This window comes from Nomascus leucogenys, chromosome 22a (genome assembly GCF_006542625.1).
Source record: "Nomascus leucogenys isolate Asia chromosome 22a, Asia_NLE_v1, whole genome shotgun sequence".
Lineage (NCBI taxonomy): Eukaryota > Metazoa > Chordata > Mammalia > Primates > Hylobatidae > Nomascus > Nomascus leucogenys.
The window spans coordinates 101,418,872-101,440,955 of NC_044402.1; the positions used below are offsets into that span (position 1 = coordinate 101,418,872).

Here is a 22,084-nt window from a genome sequence, read left to right on the forward strand (position 1 = left end):
CTGCCCATTTTCTTCATAGCATTTAGCACAATCTGTAATTATCATTTATTTGTTTACTTAATGTCTGTCTTTTCTACTAGAATCTGTACTTTACAAGGACAGGCACTGTATCCCAAGTGACAGGCATATAGCAGGCATCCAATCATCTGTTGATTTTGAGCACCTTCAGCACTGACAGTGTTATTTCTGGCCATAACAAAACCTGAGATTTCTGTTTTCTAAGTTAAACTTGATAATTTTACTTGGAAAACTAAATACCAAATGGAAGTTAAATACCTTCTTCAAATATCGTCCAGAAATTTTTGAAAAGTAGATGTTGTCCCAGATGCATGAATTAGTAACACCAACCTTGCCAAGGTTTGATATAAGAGACTGAATGATTTGGCAATTTTGTTGTCTTTGAATTAACTGACATAAGTCAGGCAATCTTCTACTGAGATAACTGTTCATTTCAAAGCTGTATCATAAAGTGACATACAGCAGATATTTTCAACAACAATTAGGAACACAAATCCAATTAATATTTCAACCCCACGTGGTGCCACTAATACCAACTGAAATAACTGAATAAAAGAATACATAAAGCCAAATTCTAGAAATACCAAGTATAGATGACTACCACTACTTCACAATTTACTTGGCGGGTCACTGAAAAGTTTCTTCAGACAAGTCACACCTCAATTTCTGAAAATATCAAATTGTGAAAAAAAGTGTGTCTTAAAAGTGAGGAAATAAGTTACTAGCGAGCCTATTAAGTATAAAGATGGTACCTACCAGGTGTTTCCTATATTTTATCTGATTTAATAACAGGTGGCAGAATGTAGTGGTGTACAACAGCAGTTCTCAGCTTTTTTGGTTTCAGAATTTCTTTCATTAAAAAAGTTCATTCATTAATTCATTTAAAAATAAGCCTATTACATGTTAACATTTTAAAGTGAAAATTATGTTCTTCTAAAACAAAAACAAATTGAGAATAGCAGTTTTTTGTTGTTGTTGTTGTTGTTGTTGTTGTTGTGAATCTCATAATTGGTTTTTTTGTTTGTTCATTTTTTTGAGACAAAGTTTGTCTTGCCCAAGCTGAAGTGCAGTGGCACAATCTCAGCTCACTGCAACCTCCACCTCCCAGATTCAAGCAATTCTGCCTCAGCCTCTGAGTAGCTGGGATCACAGGCACGCACCACCATATCCGACTAATTTTTTTATTTTTAGTACAGATGGGGTTTCGCCATGTTGGCCAGGCTGGTCTCAGACTCCTTGACCTCAAGTGATCCACCTGCCTCAGCCTCCCAAAGCGCTGTGATTACAGGCGTGAGCCACTGTGCCCAGCCGCATAATTGCTTCTGCATTCAATCTGTTGCAGAAAAATCTCACTGTATATTTATGACAGAATGACAGTGAAGATGGCAAATATTATCTTTATATTAATATGAAAAATAGCTTTGACCCTATGGACCCCCTTAAAGGATCCTGAGGATCACATTTTGATCACAAACTCTGGAGCAAGGTTGCCTAAGGTTAAGGTCACTTACTAGCTATGTTTAAACCCTCGTACCCTCTTACTAGCTATACTCAAACCCTCTGTCCCTCATTTCAAAACTGGGAATAGCGGTACCTACTTCATATAGTTTTTGTATACTTAGAACAGTTCTTATCACAAGATAAACATTAATAAGTGTTTGCTATAAGCATTATATAATCTCCATGATACTATGTCCTATGAAGTAGCTTGTTATTCTCATCTAATAGATAAGAAAATTAAAGTGTAAATGGGTGTGTGACCTATACAAGGTAACACAGTTTAAGTGGCAGAACTCAGATTTGAATCTAATGCCATAATTTTGAAATCTATGATTGAAAAACGCACTATGTAATCTGGTCCCTGTCTTATGGTTCATACTACACTCCCCACAGCTTTCTATGTTCTGGCCATACTCTCCTTTGAGTTTCTCTATAGCTTTACGTGCACCTTAACTCCAGCACATCTGTGCAGGCTGTTCCAGCCTAGAATGCTGTCCTGCTCCTGCTACTTAAGTGGCTGGCCCCTTCTGATCTTGTAAGTCTCAGCAGCCTTTCTGAACCACTTTAAGTAAATAGCAGCTCTTTTTCCATTCCCCAGTATTTTCCATTCCAACACAAGATTTATTTCCTGCCTAGAACTTCGGATTTTGTAACTTGTTTATCAGACCTCATTACTTACTGATTGTCCATCTCCCCACTGGATTGTAAATTCGAAGAGAACAGGGTACATTTTTGCATTGCTCACTACTAAGCATTCAAAGCTAACAAACATACTATGATTTTTGGACGTAAGACAGGTACTTAAAAAATATAGTCAATGAACCATACTGTTTATATGTCCTCAGACAACTCATTTAAACCCTTTGGGCTTCAGTTTCCTATAACGATTAGTTATTTTCTAACTCTAAAATCCTAAAAATAGATTTTAGTACCTTCATTTGAAAAACAGAATAGTACTGGTTACAGAGAAATTCTGTAAACATATATTTTCTTTTTTTCTTTTTTCCTTTTTTTTTTTTTGAGACAGAGTCTCGCTCTGTTGCCTAGGCTAGAGTGCAGTGGTGTGATCTCAGCTCACTGTAAGCTCCGCCTCCTGGGTTCACCCCATTCTCCTGCCTCAGCCTCCCGAATAGCTGGGACTACAGGCGCCTGCCACCACGTCTGGCTAATTTTTTGTATTTTTAGTAGACAGGGATTCACTGTGTTAGTCAGAATGGTCTCGATATCCTGACCTCGTGATCCACCCGCCTCAGCCTCCCAAAGTGCTGGGATTACAGGTGTGAGCCACTGTGCCTGGCCAAACATATATTTTCTAACTAGGCACAGCACTCTTAGTACATAGAGATATCTACAGAGCACAGCTATAAATAGACTGCAAGGTATCTTTTATTTTTCAAGATGGGGGTCTCGCTATCTTGCCCCAGCTGGTCTTGAACTCCTGTGTTCAAACAATCCTCCCACCTCAGCCTACTGAATAGCTGAGATTATAGCATACGCTACAGTGCCTGACCTTGCAAGCTTTCTGTTTATCTAACCATAAAATATAAAATTCTGAAGATCATTTCTTCTACTGTATATTACATCTATACCATCATCTGGAAAAAACTATACTTAAAAGAACTCAAGCTGATATTCCAGCATGCAGCTTAATTCAGATCCGTACTGCCTTAGTTCCAGAATGTATAACAAAGAGGCTATCACAGAAAATGACCATCTTTTTGATAACTATGACAATGGTGACCTTTTTATTATTAATAGTATTACCATTATTTAGAGATGAGTTCTTGTTACATTGCCCAGGCTGGTTTTGAACTCCTGGACCCAAGCAATCCTCCCGCCTTGGGATTAGAGCTAGGATTACAAGTGTACACCACTGTACCAGAGATGGTAATGGCAACCTTTATTAGCAAGCCCTAACTACAACATAATGAACAAAATAATAAGCTGCTGGAATGTGATCTGAAGAAGGTAAAGAACTACTTGCTGAGAAGAAAACTCACAGTACTTGTCCAAGCTCTCTAAGTACAATAATGTGTGTCCTTGGGAAAGTTACTTAACTAATCTCTGTCTTCAAATTCCTCACTTATAAAATGAGAATAATGTATGTAGCTACGACAAAGGTTTATTTTTAAAGATTTAATAAATCAACACACATAAGGTCTTACTTAGAACAGTGACTGTACAACGCAAGTCTTCAATTGATGCTTGCTACTATTATTATTATAGAAATATTATCAATATAATTATTTAATTTTTGAACAATTTAGGAGGCATTTTTTTCCTGTAAAGTACAGAGATTATTCATCCATTCTTTCAACTAATATGCACTGTGAATACCAATTACATGCTAGGTACCAAGTAAAATGTTAAAGATACAACAGTGAGCAAAACTAACTGTGGTAAGTGCTCTCAAAGGTTTCTTGTGGATCAAAATTATGGGATAAACCAAGCTATACAATTATCAGGACAACATATGAAATAGCCAGCGATGGTTTTGCTACTGCTAATTTTCAAACTTGACCAACAACTATGCAGATATTTCAAGGCGTAAGTCTAAAACTTAGGCATTTAAGACATACTGTTAGTATAATTACCAAATTTCCTAAGGAAAAGCCCAGAGCTGCACTGTCTAATGCAGGAAGCTACTTGTGGCTACAGTCTCCTATATTGGACGGCACAGATACAGAACACAGCCATCATCAAAGAAGTTCTACTGGACAGCATTGATCTAGATGTAGCCGGATAATGCAATTATGCTGAGTAAATTCAATTCTTCAATAAAGTTTAGATAACAGAAAGGTTTTTAAAAAACACATTTATAAAAGGGAAAAACTTCCAAAAATAGAATTCAAAGGCAATAATTAAGATGTCATTATGTTAGGTAAAACTGCTTAATAAATAGAAGCTATCCAGCAAAGATTACCAAAAATGCTAATATGTCTAACGATATAGAAAATTTATTCTTTATCCTTTAAAAAGTTAGTCTTAATTTTACCTGTATTAAGATCAGTTTTCTAAAGGAGGAGGTGGCACAGGAATTCGGCAGACTTGAAGTGGGGAATTCATTTGTTAAGAGTTAAAATATTTTCCAATTCTATAAAAAATAAAAATAGAAAACTGAAATATTGAGGTAATATTCTCAAGAATGTAATACAAAGAACAGTTTTGATAGGCATTTACAATATAGCTTATCTAATTTTAAGAAATAATTATAGATCCAAAAAATTTCTGTAATAAGTAGCATACTTGTATACCTTTATCAAACCTAATTAAAAAGCATTATTTTGAAGACAGAAAGTCTGAATTTTAATTTCAAATTTGCCATTAATTATCTGTAAGACCTTGAGTAGAGTACTTAAATTATCTGGAGCCTCACTTGCATTATTTGTAAAATTAAGTCCCTTCCAGACAAAAATTCTATGACTCTTTTGAAACATGTTATAGTGATTTTTCTTTCTCTCTCTCTCATACACAGACACACAAACACACAATCATTTTTAAAATACCCTCATTAAAATCGTAATATGCAGTATAAAACCAAGCTTAAATAATAAGTATCATAAGCTACAAAATTATTTTGGATGGATTTCACATAACTGAAAAACTTACCTTTTTTAGAAAAGAATACAAAAAATGCTCTTACTGAATTTTTGGCAGAAAAACACATTAAAAGATTTTGTCAGAATCATTTTCAAATTGCTAAAATGGAGACTTTTCTTAGAAAGTAATAACTATTTTCATGTGTTTGCTGACTACATTATGCTCTATCTTCTTTGATACAAATAATACTGTGATAAAATCCTCTTAGAATTATTTTAACTGAAGATGTGTTAGGACCCCCTACTCCAGCACGGCAGCTGACAGTTTATCTCATATACTGGGCTTTCACATGTGAGTTTTGTTTTATGAGAAGGTTCTGCAGTGGAGGGAAGAACTTGAAAAGGACCAAGGGAGTATCTCTGGAAAGATACAAAAGAGACTGGTAGTACTTTGAGAAGGGGCACTTGATATCATGGAAATAGGGTGGGAAAGACTCTCTTTTTGTACCTTGGGAATTCTGAACCACAACCACCAAGACGATTGCCAGATTTTTGAAGCAGTCTGTAGGCAGAATGGCTATGTGGGGAATCTCTACAGAGACAAATCTCCCACAGACTTCCAGGGCCAAGGAGACAGATACTCAGTAGACTCTCAATTTAAAAAGTAACAAACAAAAAGGCCAAATGACAAGCACAATGAGTTTATTAAACTTTAAGACAACCCTAAAATAGCTCAATCCCTGTCTGGTTGAAGGTAATTAGGTCCTTACCAATTTGTGCAACAGAGAAAAATGTGATCCCTACTGGAAACATTGTATATTGCCTCTATGGTTCTTTCATATACAAAGTCTGGCACACAATTTAAAAATTACTAAAAATACAAAGGGATAAAAAAAAGACCAATAATTAAGAGAAAATTAGACAAGAGAATCAGACTTACAGATAATTTTTAAATGAAGTTAACACACAAGGACAATTATTTAAAGTAATCCTGATTAATAGAAAATAGAAGGGGAAATGTACAAAACTGCTGAAGATGCAACATTTCACTAATGGATTAGGAACTACAAAAATAATTAAATAAGCACTCTAGAACTGAAAAATACAATATGTGAAATTAAGAACTCAATATAGAGCCCTCTCAGTGCAGCCGGCAGCACATCAGTCTCATAATCTGAAGAATTTAATATATTGGTCTTAGAGCAAATGAGACACAACAGAATACAGGATGAGTAAACTACAAGACAAATCAATAAAAAATACCCAAACTGATGCATAAAGGGAAAAGAATGGGAGAGAAAGGAAGGGGAAAGGGAAAGTAGTGAAAGGAGGAGAGGGAGAGGTTTAAGAGAAATGTGACACACACTCACAATGTCTAATATGTGTGTGTGTCACAGTTCTCATACATATATATATATATTTATATATATATATATAAAACACAAGTCCTAGAAAAGTAGAGAAAATGATACATGCAATATTCTAAGAAAGAATAACTGGAGTTTTCAAAAACTGATGACAGAAATCAATCTAGAAATTCAGAATGCTCTGCCAACACCAAGCAGGATATATTAAAAGAAAATTCTACCCAGGATGCCGTAAACTAGGGAAGGAAGGGAAGAAGTAAGGATGGAGAAAAAAATCATAAAAAAGCAGCCATAGGAAAAAAAAGAGTTGCTCTTCAAAAAACAGTAAGACTCACAAATTTCTCAACAGAAACAATAGAAGCCAAAATATAACAGAATAACACTGATAAAGGGCCAAAGAGAAAATAACTGCCAATCTAGAATACTATGCCTAGCAAAACTATCCTTCAAAAATAAAGGAGAAAATTTAAAATTAGCAAAAAAAAAAAAAAAAAAAAAAAAATCTCACCTTCAAGCCTGTACTAAAAGAAACTTAAAAGGAATTATTCAGACAGAAGGAAATTATCCTAAATCATAAACATGGAAATGTAGGAAGAAATAAACAGTATCATCCACTCAGTTCCGGGACATAAAAATATATATATATATCGGGGTAAACTGTAAGGAAATGTTAATAGTGACATTTCAAAACAGTAACTGAAATGCCTTATAAGGTTTAAAGGTTCTAAGATTTTAGTAGTTGTGTGACACTAGTACTGGTAATAGTTTGTATTATACTGTAAAAAGTTAAAGAAGGAAGTTGTAATTTTTAGGATAACCATTACAACAAAATTATATATATATATATGAAACAAGTTAGAAGGAAAATATAACATTTAATCTAAAAGCAGGCAAGAAATAGGAAAAAAAAACAGATGGGCCAAATAGCAAATGACAGTAAGATTATACATATAAACCCAACTATATTAATAATTATATTACAGTATATAGACCAAGCTTGTCCAACTCACAGCCCAGGGAGGGCTTTGAATGTGGCCCGACACAAATTTGTAAACTCTCTTAAAACATTATGAGATTTTTTTTTTGCAATTTTTTTTGCAATTTTTTTTTTTTTTTTTTAGCTCATCAGCTATCATTCGTGTTAGTGTACTTTATGTGTAGCCCAAGACAATTCTTCTGCTTCCAGTGTGACCCAGGGAAGCCAAAAGAGTAGATACCCTGATATAGAAAAAAATTCTTCTAGTAAAAGACGGATTTTGTCAGACTGGATTAAACAAAGAAGCACAGTCCTTAAAAAAGACACTCTAATTTCAGAGAAAGATTTAGAATTTATGGCAAGAATGATTATTAGAGATTAAAGCAATATTAATGAAGGGATCAATCCAACAGGAAGGTACCACAATCATAAACTTATATGTACCCAGTAACCTCAAGATACATAAAGCAGCAGGGCATGGTGGCTCAAGCCTATGATTACAGCACTTTGGGAGGCTTGAGCTCAGGAGTTCAAGACCAGTCTGGGCAACATGGCGAAACCCATTATCTACAAAACAAACAAACAAACAAACAAAAACAACAACCAGGGTGTGGTGGTGTGTGCCTGTAGTCCCAGCTACTTGGGAGGCTGGGAGGATCACTTGAGCCCAGGAGGTCAAGGCTGCAGTGAGCCACGATCATACCACTGCACTCCCGCCATGGCAACAGAGTAAGACTCTGTCTTAAAAAAAAAAAAAAAGAAAAGAAAACAAAACAAAAACATAAAGCAAAAATTTGCAGAATTAAAAGGAGAAAAAGACAAAGCCATAATAATAGTTGGAGACCCACATCTCTCTCAGCAAATTGACAGAAAAAGCAACCAAAAATCAGTAAGATCTGAATGGTGCAATTAACAAACAACCAAAATGACTAATACAGAACACTGTACCTAGCAACTACACAATTTGAATTCTATTCTTTTTTCTTTTCTGTTTTTTTGAGATGGAGTCTCGCTCTATCGCCCAGGCTGGAGTGCACTGGCGCGATCTTGGCTCACTGCAACCTCCGCCTCCCAGGTTCAAACGATTCTCCTGCCTCAGCCCCCTGAGTAGCTGGGATTACAGGCGCGTGCCACCACCCCCCGCTTTTTTTTTTTTTTTGTATTTTTAGTAGAGATGGGGTTTCACCACGTTGGCCAGGGTGGTCTCGATCCTCTGACCTCGTGATCCACCCGCCTTGGCCTTCCAAAGAGCTGAGATTACAGGTGTGAGCCACCACACCTGGCCAAAATTTGAATTCTTTTCAAAGACTCCCTGCATACTCAGCCACAAGAGAAGTTTCAACATACTTCAAGAAAGATGATGGCATTCAAAGTATGGTTTCTAATCACAATAAAAATAAGCTACAAATCATTTACAACAATAACAAAAATAATAAATAAAAATCTAGAAAAACACCAACTACCTGGAAAATTAAAATTACATTTCTTTTTTATTTTTTAAATGTAAAATTAAATAGAGATAGGGTCTCACCATGTTGCCCAGGCAGGTCTTGAACTCCTGGGCTCAGGCAATCCTCCTGCCTCAGCCTCCCAAAGTGCAGGGATTACAGGCGTGAGCCACTGCACCTGGCCTAAAACTACATTCCTAAATTATCTATAGGTCAAAGAAGAAATCTCTACAAAAAATAAAAAAAAAATAAGCTGGGTGTGGTGACGCACACCTGTGGTCCCAGCTACTCAAGAGGCTGTGAGGTGGGAGGATTGTTTGAGCCCACGAGTTTAAGGCTGCAGTGAGCCATAACTGTGCCACGGCACTCTAGCCCGGGCAACAGAGCGAGACCCTGTCTCAAAAAAAAAAAATCCCCCCAAAACAAACAAAAAAAAACATGTCAGTATAAAATGGAAACATTTCTTAAAAAATATAAATTACTAATGTTGAAAGAAATAGAATATCCAAATAGCCCAAAAGCAAATAAATAAATGGAATGCAATACTAAAAATCTTTCCTTAAAGAAAATCTCAAGTAAAGATGGTTTCACCAGTGAATTCTTCCAATTACAGGAGAAACCACACCAAGCTTATAAAAGTCTTCCAGATAATAGAAAATAATAAATATGCTGAGGAGGGAGAATCTCTTGAACCCGGTAGGCGGAGGTTACAGTGAGCCGAGATCATTGCACTCCAGCCTGGGTGACACAGCAAGACCTTGTCTCAACAAAAGAAAAAAAAAGGAATAAAGACTTCCTAACTATTTTTAAGAACCATTACAATAGCCAGACGCAGTGGCTCATGTCTATAATCTCAGTATTTTGGGAGGCTGAGGTAGCCGGATCACTTAAGGTCAGGAGTTCGAGACCAGCCTGGCCAAACATGGTGAAACCCCATCCCTACTAAAAATATAAAAATTAGCCAGGTGTGGTGGTGGGTGCCTGTAATCCCAGCTACTCGGGAGGCTGAGGCAGGAGAATTGCTTGAACCCAGGAGGTGGAAGTTGCAGTGAGCCGAGATCACACCATTGCACTCCAGCCTGGGGGACAGAGCAAGACTCCATCTCAAATAAATTGACCACATAGTTGGAAGTAAAGCTCTCCTCAGCAAATGTAAAAGAACAGAAATTATAACAAACTGTCTCTCAGACCACAGTGCAATCAAACTAGAACTCAGGATTAAGAAACTCACTCAAAACCGCTCTACTACATGGAAACTGAACAACCTGCTCCTGAATGACTATTGAGTACATAATGAAATGAAGGCAGAAATAAAGATGTTCTTTGAAACCAACAAGAACAAAGACACAACATACCAAAATCTCTGGGACACGTTCAAAGCAGTGTGTAGAGGGAAATTTATAGCACTAAATGCCCACAAGAGAAAGCAGGAAAGATCCAAAATTGACACCCTAACATCACAATTAAAAGAACTAGAAAAGCAAGAGCAAACACATTCAAAAGCTAGCAGAAGGCTAGAAATAACTAAAATCAGAGCAGAACTGAAGGAAATAGAGACACAAAAAACCCTTCAAAAAATTAATGAATCCAGGAGCTGGTTTTTTGAAAAGATCAACAAAATTGATAGACCGCTAGCAAGACTAATAAAGAAGAAAAGAGAGAAGAATCAAATAGATGCAATAAAAAATGAAAAAGGGGATATCACCACCGATCCCACAGAAATACAATCTACCATCAGAGAATACTACAAACACCTCTATGCAAATAAACTAGAAAATCTAGAAGAAATGGATAAATTCCTTGACAAATACACCCTCCCAAGACTAAACCAGGAAGAAGTGGTATCTCTGAATAGATCAATAACAGGTTCTGAAATTGTGGCAATAATCAATAGCTTACCAACCAAAAAGAGTCCAGGACCTGATGGATTCACAGCTGAATTCTACCAGAGGTACAAGGAGGAACTGGTACCATTCCTTCTGAAACTATTCCAATTGATAGAAAAAGAGGGAATCCTCCCTAACACATTTTATGAAGCCAGCATCGTCCTGATACCAAAGCCTGGCAGAGACATAACTGAAAAAGAGAATTTCAGACCAATATCCTTGATGAACATTGATGCAAAAATCCTCAATAAAATACTGGCAAACCGAATCCAGCAGCACATCAAAAAGCTTATCCACCATAATCAAGTGGGCTTCATCCCTGGGATGCAAGGCTGGTTCAACATATGCAAATCAATAAATGTAATCCAGCATATAAACAGAACCAAAGACACAAACCACATGATTATCTCAATAGATGCAGAAAAGGCCTTTGACAAAATTCAACAACCCTTCATGCTAAAAACTCTCAATAAATTAGGTATTGATGGGACGTATCTCAAAATAATAAGAGCTATCTACGACAAACCCACAGCCAATATCATACTGAATGGGCAAAAACTGGAAGCATTCCCTCTGAAAACTGGCACAAGACAGGGATGCCCTCTCTCACCACTCCTATTCAACATAGTGCTGGAAGTTCTGGCCAGGGCAATCAGGCAGGAGAAGGAAATAAAGGGTATTCAATTAGGAAAAGAGGAAGTCAAACTGTCCCTGTTTGCAGATGACATGATTGTATATCTAGAAAACCCCATTGTCTCAGCCCAAAATCTCCTTAAGCTGATAAGCAACTTCAGCAAAGTCTCAGGATACAAAATCAATGTACAAAAATCACAAGCATTCTTGTACACCAATCACAGACAAACAGAGAGCCAAATCATGAGTGAACTCCCATTCACAATTGCTTCAAAGAGAAGAAAATACCTAGGAATCCAACTTACAAGGGATGTGAAGGACCTCTTCAAGGAGAACTACAAACCACTGCTCAATGAAATAAAAGAGGATACAAACAAATGGAAGAACATTCCATGCTCATGGGTTGGAAGAATCAATATCGTGAAAATGGCCATACTGCCCAAGGTAATTTATAGATTCAATGCCATCCCCATCAAGCTACCAATGACTTTCTTCACAGAATTGGAAAAAACTACTTTAAAGTTCATATGGAACCAAAAAAGAGCCCGCATCGCCAAGTCAATCCTAAGCCAAAAGAACAAAGCTGGAGGCATCACGCTACCTGACTTCAAACTATACTACAATGCTACAGTAACCAAAACAGCATGGTACTGGTACCACAACAGAGACATAGATCAATGGAACAGAACAGAGCCCTCAGAAATGATGCCGCATGTCTACAACTATCTGATCTTTGACAAACCTGACAAAAACAAGAAATGGGGAAAGGATTCCCTATTTAATAAATGGTGCTGGGAAAACTGGCTAGCCATATGTAGAAAGCTGAAACTAGATCCCTTCCTTACACCTTATACAAAAATTAATTCAAGATGGATTAAAGTCTTAAATATTAGACCTAAAACCATTAAAAACCTACAAGAAAACCTAGGCAATACCATTCAGGACATAGGCGTGGGCAAGGACTTCATGTCTCAAACACCAAAAGCAATGGCAACAAAAGCCAAAATTGACAAATGGGATCTCATTAAACTAAAGAGCTTCTGCACAGCAAAAGAAACTACCAACAGAGTGAACAGGCAACCTATAGAATGGGAGAAAATTTTTGCAACCTACTCATCTGACAAAGGGCTAATATCCAGAATCTACAATGAACTCAAACAAATTTACAAGAAAAAAACAAACAACCCCATGAAAAAGTGGGAAAAGGACATGAACAGACACTTCTCAAAAGAAGACATTTATGCAGTCAAAAAACACATGAAGAAATGCTCATCATCACTGGCCATCAGAGAAATGCAAATCAAAACCACAGTGAGATACCATCTCACACCAGTTAGAATGGCCATCATTAAAAAATCAGGAAACAACAGGTGCTGGAGAAGATGTGGAGAAATAGGAACACTTTTACACTGTTGGTGGGACTGTAAACTAGTTCAACCATTGTGGAAGTCAGTGTGGCGATTCCTCAGAGATCTAGAACTAGAAATACCATTTGACCCAGCCATCCCATTACTGGGTATATACCCAAAGGACTATAAATCATGCTGCTATAAAGACACATGCACACGTATGTTTATTGCGGCACTATTCACAATAGCAAAGAGTTGGAACCAACCCAAATGTCCAACAACGATAGACTGGATTAAGAAAATGTGGCACATATACACCATGGAATACTATGCAGCCATAAAAAATGATGAGTTCGTGTCCTTTGTAGGGACATGGATGAAACTGGAAAACATCATTCTCAGTAAACTATCACAAGGACAAAAAACCAAACACCGCATGATCTCACTCATAGGTGGGAATTGAACAATGAGAACTCATGGACACAGGAAGGGGAACATCACACTCCGGGGACTGTTGTGGGGTGGGGGGAGGGGGGAGGGACAGCATTAGGAAATATACCTAATGCTAAATGATGAGTTAATGGGTGCAGGAAATGAATGGCACATGGATACATATGTAACAAACCTGCACATTGTGCACATGTACCCTAAAACCTAAAGTATAATAATTAAAAAACAAAAAACAAAAAACAAAAAAACCCAGCATAGCCATAACAAAAATTAACACAGACATTACAAGGAAGGAAAATCACACACTAATTTCTCTCAGGAACACAGATGCAAAAATATCAATGAATTAGCAAATTAAATCTAGTACTATATATAAAGAATACCGTATATAAAAAGGAATTTACTCCAGGCATATAACGGCAGTTCAGGAGAAAATTCATGTGATCATCCAAATAGGTACAGGAAAAGCATAACACGTTCAATATTCAGTTATGATATAACCTATTGAAGAATTCATAAAGAATACCCATAAAAAACCTATAGCAAGCATCACAGTCAATGGTAAAATATTGAAAACTTACCCTCTGAGGTTGAAAACAAGACAGAGATGACCATTATCACCACTTGTATTCAACATTGTACTGGAAGGCCTAGCTAGTACAGTAAGGCAAGAAAAACAAAAAGAAAAAGGACTGGAAAGGAAGAAATGCTATTACTCACAGATGATATTAAGTATACACCAAGAAAACCCAAAAGACTCTATAGATTTTTAGAATAAGTGAATTTATCTAAGTTTCTGAATATAAGGTTAATATACAAAAAATCAATTGTGTTTCTATAAACCAGCCACAAATTTTTTAAAATGCATCTTATAACAGCATTAAAAAATAAGACTAGAAATAAATCTAACAAAAGATGTATAAGACCTCTACAATGAAAACAAGAAAACATTTTCGAGAGAAAATAAAGATGGTGTAAATAAAGCGGAGGATATACCATGTTCACGAGTTGGGAAGACTCATAAAGATGTCAGTTCTCCCTCAATTAATCACTCCCTTGGTATTAAGCATATGTATTGCCTAATCTGTCATTGTGTGGGGTGGAGGCAGGAAAACTGTAAGGTCCTGGCACAAAAACCAGCCCAAAACTGAGACTGGACCAAGACCATGGAGAACACCCCAATCCTCAATCATGAGCCTAATACTAAGGAAGGAGAAAAGTGTGAGGAGAGAAGGGCCTTCCATTTCTCAACAAGATGGAGTGACAGAAAGTGAATTTACCTTCTTGCCTCATGGAAGAGGGCCTGGTGTGGTGGCTCATGCCTGTAATCCTAGCACTTTTGGAGGACAAGGCGGGTGGACCACTTGAACTCAGGAGTTCGAGACTAACTTGTGCAACATGGTGAAACTCCATCTCCATTAAAAATACAAAAACTAGGCCGGGCGCAGTGGCTCACACCTGTAATCCTAGCACTTTGGGAGGCCAAGGCTGGCGGATCACGAGGTCAGGAGTTCAAGACCAACCTGACCAACATGGTGAAACCCTGTCTCTACTAAACATACAAAAATTAGCCAGGTGTGGTGGCGGGCACCTGTAGTACCAGCTACTCAGGAGGATGAGGCAGGGGAATCACTTGAACCCAGGAGGCGGAGGTTGCAGTGAGCAAGATCGCACCACTGCACTCCAGCCTGGGTGACAAAGTGAGACTCTGTCTCAAAAAAAAAAATACAAAAACTAGTCCAGTGCAGTGGCACGCACCTGTAGTGCCAGCTACTCAGGAGGCGGAGGCAGGAGAATCACTTGAGCCCAGGAGGCAAGGCTGCAGTGAGCCGAGATCATGCCACTGCGCTCCAGCCTGGGCAACAGGAGTTGGGGGAAAAAATACGGAAGAAAATATGAAACAAAGGCAGGTCACAGTGGCTCACACTTGTTATCCCAGCACTCTGGGAGGCCAAGGCAGGAGGACTGCTTGAGCCCAGGAGTTTAAGACCACCCTGGCCAACACAGTGAGACCTCGTCTCTGCAAAAAAAAATTTAAAAATTAGCCGGGCATGGTGGCACATGCCTGTAGTCCCAGCTACTCAGGAGGCTGAGGTGGGAAGATCACTTGAACCTGGGAGGTTGAGGCTGCAGTGAGCCGTGACTGTGCCACTGCACTGCAGCCTAGGCAACAGAGTGAGGCTCTGTCTCAAAAGAAAAAGAAAAAAGAAAGAAAGTACATGAAACACAGTTTTGATTACACTGGGCACAGACAATGAAGAACAATGAAGTTGCCTCAACTTCCTTCCTCAAGACTTTCCAGGCTGCAGGGTAAGGAAGAGAAAGGCAAGTGAAACCTGGTAGACTCTCTGAGTTAAGGAGGCAGAGCTAAGAGTACAGGTAGACCAAAGTGTTAGAGGACAGGGTAATGTGGAGACCTGTACTGAGAATGAACTCTGGAGATCTGCAAAGGATCCCTCTCTAGTAGTCAAACGAAAATTGATCAGCACACTGTGTGTGTGAGGAAACTACCAGAAGCCAGGAAAAGAAGCACCAGAAAGATTAGAGGTAGCAGTGTCCAGAACTTACACAGGGCCAGAAATAGTGCCGCTTCTCACCAATTGCATTGAGGATGGGGTCAAGTACACGTAAGAGTTCTTCCTAAGTAATGGGGACTTACTAGCCCTACAGTGAACACAGATCCAGTACTATCTATTAAATCTTAAACATTTTTTTTTTTTGAGATGGAATTTCACTCTTGTCAACCAGGCTGGAGCACAATGGCGCAATCTCCAGTCACTGCAACCTCCGCCTCCTGGGTTCAAGTGATTCTCCAGCCTCAGCCTCTCAAGTAGCTGGGATTATAGGTGCCCGCCACCACGCCCAGCTAATTTTTGTATTTTTAGTAGAGACGGGGTTTCACCATATTGGCCAGGCTGGTCTCGAACTCCTGACCTCAGGTGATCTGTAAAATCAAAATCTGGAACTATTTTCAAATAAATGTAACTGCATCCCAGAGCAGAGCTCAAAAACATTTATAGGAATGCAAAACTATCCCACGTAATGCACAGGTTTGAAATGTGCTTGCATACTGGAGCTTGCCCTTCTTTCTACTTTTAAAATCTAGCAGCCATGTGAAGAAGCCAAAGCTAGCTTGGACGTAGGCCGGCCAACAGCCAGCACTACCCAACAAATGTGTGAGTGAAGCCATCTTAAATAACAGTCCCAACCAAATGATATGAGTAATCTCAGGGAAGATCAGAAAAAGAACTGCCCAACCCGGGCGTGGTGGCTCACACCTGTAATCCCAGCACTTTGGGAGGCCGAGGCAGGTGGATCACGAGGTCAGGAGATCAAGACCATCCTGGCTAACATGGTGAAACCCTGTCTCTACTAAAAATACAAAAAATTCACCGGGCATGGTGGCAGGCGCCTGTAATCCCAGCTACTTGGGAGGCTGAAGTAGGAAAATCGTTTGAACCCAGGAGGCAGAGGTTGCAGTGAGCTGAGATCGTGCCACTGCACTTGATCCTGGGTGACAGAGCGAGACTCCATCTCAAAAAAAAAAAAAAAAAAGAACTGCCCAGATGCCCAAATTACTGACCCACAGAATTGTGAGCAAATAAAATAGTTGTCATGTTAGCTACTAAATTTTGGGGCTATAAAATAAAGGCTAACTAATACATATGTTAAAGAGGGGAATTGAAAATCATTCATAAATCTACTATAAAGAACACTAAAAAGGGTCCATCACTACATAATTTTCAAAACAGATCTTATTAACTGAGTCCCTACCAAGACATTCTGAGAGACACTAAATGCCAGGAACTAGCAACCAGTTTTTAGTTCAAAATGACACAGGTTTGTATGAGCATTAGAACTCAATGCAGCATCCCTTCCTGGTCCCTAGGCTGCAGGAGAATTAGCCTACTGAAGAAGGTAATGAAAACAATGATCTACCAAAAATCATTGTTGTCCACTTATAGGTCCTGGATATAAATACTTTTAAATTATCCATATAATTTTAGTGATGTCGATTATCTTCGTCCTTTTTTGGATATCTGCCTGCTCTAGCTACATGGGCTTTCTTGATGTTTCTTGAACATGTCAAACTCGTTCTTACCTAAGAGGCTTTGTGCTTCTATTTCCTTTGCTGCCCAGCTGCACACATTGGTTTCCTTCTTACTTCATCCAGGTCTCTGCTCAATCAAAAAAAAAACCACTACCCATCACCCATCACAATCACTCTCTATCCCATATCTGCTTTACTATTCTCCACATTTACTACTACTTGTTTACTGCCTATTTTTTCCTACTGGAATACATAAACTCCATGCAGGAGGGTGTCTTCTTATTCACCACTAAATCCACAGTCCCTATTTCAGTGACTAGACAAAGCAGGTAGTAACTAGATGTACAGGGAAGCAAGAAAAGATCCCTATTCACCTAAGTGATATTGGGGTCATGGCAGAGTAATGACCTGAGAAAATCCTCTCCTCCATAAAAGCAACAAGACACTGGTAAAAATTGTCAGAATGAACTTTTTCAGAACTTTGGAAATTAGGCAAAAGGTTAAAGCAATCTGGGAAGTGATTATTCAAGAAAAGTAGCTGAATCTCTAAGTAGCTGAAACTACAGGTATGTAACCACTGTGCTGGCCTTCAAGGAGTTTTAACTTGCCCTATTCCCATTCCACCTCCCTAGCTCCACAGTAGCCTTGAAAACAAATAGCCCACAATCACACTAAGATCCAGCAGACTCGCAGCCACTAAAGGTGACAACAGAATGGTCTGCAATGCCTTCAAAGCCTCATTCCTGAAAAACTATTTTACCTGTCTGATAGTTCCTGGAAGACCCTGATATGGTTTGGCTATGTCCCCACCCAAATCTCACCTTGAATTGTAACTCCCACGATTCCCAAGTGTCGTGGGAGGTGATTAAATTATGGGGGTGGATCATTCCTGTGCTGTTCTCGTGAATGAGTCTCATGAGATCTGATGGTTTTAAAAACGGGAGTTTCCCTGCACAAACTCTCCCTTTGCCTGCTGCCATCCATGTAAGATGTGACTTGCTCCACCTTGCTTTCTGCCATGATTGTGAGGCTTCCCCAGCCATGTGGAACTGTAAATCCATTAAACTTATTTTTCTTCCCAGTCTCAGATATGTCTTTATCAGCAGTGTGAAAATGGACTAATACAGACCCCATTTGCAAGGATGTCTTTAATTTGACTTGAAGATCAACCAGTGCAAACATTCTTTTTCCTAGGGGTATTTGTCCAAAACAGGAGCAGTTATTTAATATCCTGGCTGCCTGATGCAGTGGATACAGTTAGGGCAAACAGGCCAGCCAAAAAGCCTAAAAAGAAAAGCTGGGAGCCAGCCACAGTGACTCCTGCCTGCAATCCCAGCACTTCGGGAGGCCAAGGCGGGTGGATCACTTGAGATCAGGAGTTCGAGACCAGCCTGGCCAACATGGTGAAATCCCACCTCTACTAAAAATACAAAAATTAGCTGGGCATGGTGGCACACACCTATAGTCCCAGCTATTCAGGAGGCTGAGGCAGGAGAATTGCTTGAACTCGGAAGCGGGAGGTTGCGGTGAGCCGAGATCACACCACTGCCTTCCAGCCTGGGCAACAGAGTGAGACCCTACCTCAAAAACAAACAAACAAAAAACCCAGAAAAGAAAAGCTGGGGAATGAGATGTCCATAAAGGACTCTGAAAAGCCCCAACAACTTCCTGGGAATCCAGAAGGTCATATTCATGCAAAGGGATGTGTACCCAGAGCTATATGCATGCTCAGGAATAATCTGAGAAGTCCTTAAAATCTCATTAGGGGCTAATCTGAGGCTCTGCACACAACTCATTACTGGAGAATTAATGGCATCTTTTGCAATTCTACTGGGAGAGGATTCTTGCAAGCTTGAGCTTGGTTTGTTCCAGACTTCATTCCATATGCCTTTTGCTTTGCTGATTTTGCCTTGTATCATCTCATTGTAATAAACTATAACTGTGAATAAAATGACTTGAGTCCTGAGAGCCAATCTTGGTAATCATGAAATGTGGGAATGGTCTTGAGGGACCCTCTTCAAAGCTCCTAAGCCCTTTTGACATAAACCTAGTAAATGAAGATAACCTCCTAGCTTCCTGCTAGGATAAGAAGTTCCAGACTTACCTTGTACAAATCCTGCCTTAGGCCTAGAACCAGACATTTCTCCAAGGAACCCCTTTCAGTAGGTAATAATATTTTAAAGACTACATTCTGGGCGCTAAAGCTTGGGCGTATCTTAAATACAATTTACTGCCATTTAGTGACATACGGGTGGAGGGAGGAAAGGATCCATTCCTTATATTTCAAGTAAAAAAAAATTTTCCCCCATAAAAAGTAGTATCCAACTCCGAAGAACCTAAAAACATGTTGGAAATATAACCTGTTTAGGTATGTAGGCACAAAATTAAAGTCAAAAAATAAATTCCAAGAAAATCTGTCGAATTTTTTTTATTTTAATTTTCAGAGATGAGTTCTTGCTGTGTTGCCCAGGCTGGTCTTAAACTCCGGGCATCAAGCAGTCCTCCTCACTTGGCCTCCCAAAGTGCTGGGATTACAGGCATGAGCCACTGTACCTGGCCTATGTTGAATTTTAGAATAAACCTTTCAAATACTGAATAAATGAATGTTTAAAGCGGTTGGTATTCAAGAGTTGAGTCAAGAAATGCAGTGTCTGGATTTCCTGGCATTTTTAACCTCTAAAAGTATTCCTTACTTAGTTAACTGACACAGTTCATAGTAAGTTCTTCCTAAAGGCAAAAATATTTGAAATATTGGCATCTTTTTTTCTTTTGTGTTTTTTCCCCAATTTTTTTTATTGTGGTAAAACACACAACAAAAAATTTACCATCTTAACCATCTTTAATGTACATTTCAGTAGTATTAAATATATTCATAATGTTGTCCAACCATCACCATACTCTTTTCATCTTGTAAAACTAAAACTCGCTGTGAGCCAAGATCACACCATTGCACTACAGCCTGGGCAACAAGAGCGAAATTCCATCTCAAAAAAAAAAACAAAACAAACAAACAAAAAACACTAAAACTCTAGGCTAGGCATAGGGGCTCACACCTGTAATCCCAGCACTTTGGGAGGCTGAGGAAGGCAAATCATTTGAGCCCAGGAGTTTGAGACCAGCCTGGGCAACATGGCAAAACCCTGTCTCAATAAAAAAATACAAAAATTAACCGGCCATGGTAGTGAGCACCTATAGTTCCAGCTACTCCAGGGACTGAGGTGAGAGGATCACTTGAGCCCAGAGTTTGAGGTTACAGTGAGCTATAATCATGCCACTGCACCACAGCATGGGTGACAGAGTGAAACCCTGTCTCTAAAAATAAAAACATAAAAATAAAAATGAAGGACAAGTTATCATAGCTCAGCCTGCCACCACCACTTAGAAAGAAGCACAGTGCTGAGAGCAGTGGCTTATGCCTGTAATCCTAGCTACTCGGGTGATGTGGGAGGATCACTTGAGGCCAGTAGTTCAAGACCAGCTTGGGCAACATAGAAAGACCCTATCTCTAAAATAAAAACAGCTGGGCACGGTGGCTTACGCCTGTAATCCCAGCACTTTGGGAGGCCAAGACGGGTGGATCACAAGATCAGGAGATCGAGATCATCTTGGCTAACACGGTGAAACCCCGTCTCTACTAAAAATACAAAAAATTAGCCGGACGTGGTGGCAGGCGCCTGTAGTCTGTAGTCCCAGCTACTCGGGAGACTGAGGCAGGAGAACGGCGTGAACCTGGGAGGTGGAGCTTGCAGTGAGCCGAGATGGCGCCACTGAACTCCAACCTTGGCGAGAGTGCGAGACTCCGTCTCAAAAAATAAATATATAAAATAAAATAAAATGAAGCACCGTGCACAGTGGAACTCTTTAAATTCTAGAAATAACACAAACCATATTTAGTGTGATGCTCTGTCCATTTCCTGAATAATTCATTAATAGCTGCCAGTTTTAAATGGGGCCCAGGACATGAGAAGGCAAGAGGTCAAGGTGGCAGTACAAGATGCTCTGCCGGCCGGATGCAGTGGCTTACGCCTGTAATCCCAGCACTTTGGGAGGCCGAGGCAGGCGGATCACCTGAGGTTGGGAGTTCGAGACCAGCCTGACCAACATGAAGAAACCCCGTCTCTACTAAAAATACAAAATTAGCCGGGTGTGGTGGTGCACGCTTATAATCCCAGCTACTCCGGAGGCTGAGGCAGGAGAATTGCTTGAACCCGGGAGGCGGAGGTTGCAGTGAGCAGAGATTGTGCCACTGCACTCCAGCCTGGGTAACAAGAGTGAAACTCCATCTCAAAAAAAAAAAAAAAAAAAAAAAGATGCTCTGCCATTTGGGCCCCAAGATCCAGCAAATTCAGTGGTAATCAAAGTGTCTGTGGTAGATAATAAAGTAGCTGTATAAAGCTACCAGTAGGCCCTGATAGAAGAATCACAACACAGACCACCAGGTACATAAGTCCATCTAAAGCAGGATTTCTTAACCTTGGCACTATTGGCATTTTGGTCACCCTTGACATTGTGAAAGGCTGTCTTTTACATGGTAGGATGTTTAGCAGCATCCCTGACCTCTTCCTACTAGATGCCAATAGCAATGCCCTGAATTGTGACCAACAAAATGTCTCTAAACATTGTCAAGTGTCCCCTGGATGAGAACTACTGCTTCTGAAGAGAGCTATGCCCTCTCTGCAGATGATTGCTCTTCTTTTGAGAAATAGCTCCTTGCTTGGCTTTTGAGGCCCAGCAGAGACTGACCATGTGACCTGACATACTCTCAAGAAGTGAGTGTTCTGATCCACCAAGCCATAAAGCTATATGTGCTGGCAGCATTCCATCATTAAATGGAAGTGACAGTGTGTCAGATATGAACCTTCAAGGG

At 39.3% G+C, this 22,084-nt stretch overlaps 1 protein-coding gene across 3 annotated transcripts in view; it reads right to left on the bottom strand.

Annotated features, from left to right (window-relative positions):
* The window catches only part of FAM126B (family with sequence similarity 126 member B), a 94,114-nt gene that overhangs the window by 58,745 nt on the left and 13,285 nt on the right, over window positions 1–22,084 (bottom strand). For all 3 annotated transcript variants that reach the window (XM_003253929.2, XM_030803578.1, XM_030803579.1), the window contains exon 2: window positions 4,514–4,612. The gene's annotated coding sequence lies outside the window, so the exon portion shown is untranslated. The remainder of the gene's footprint in view (window positions 1–4,513; window positions 4,613–22,084) is intronic.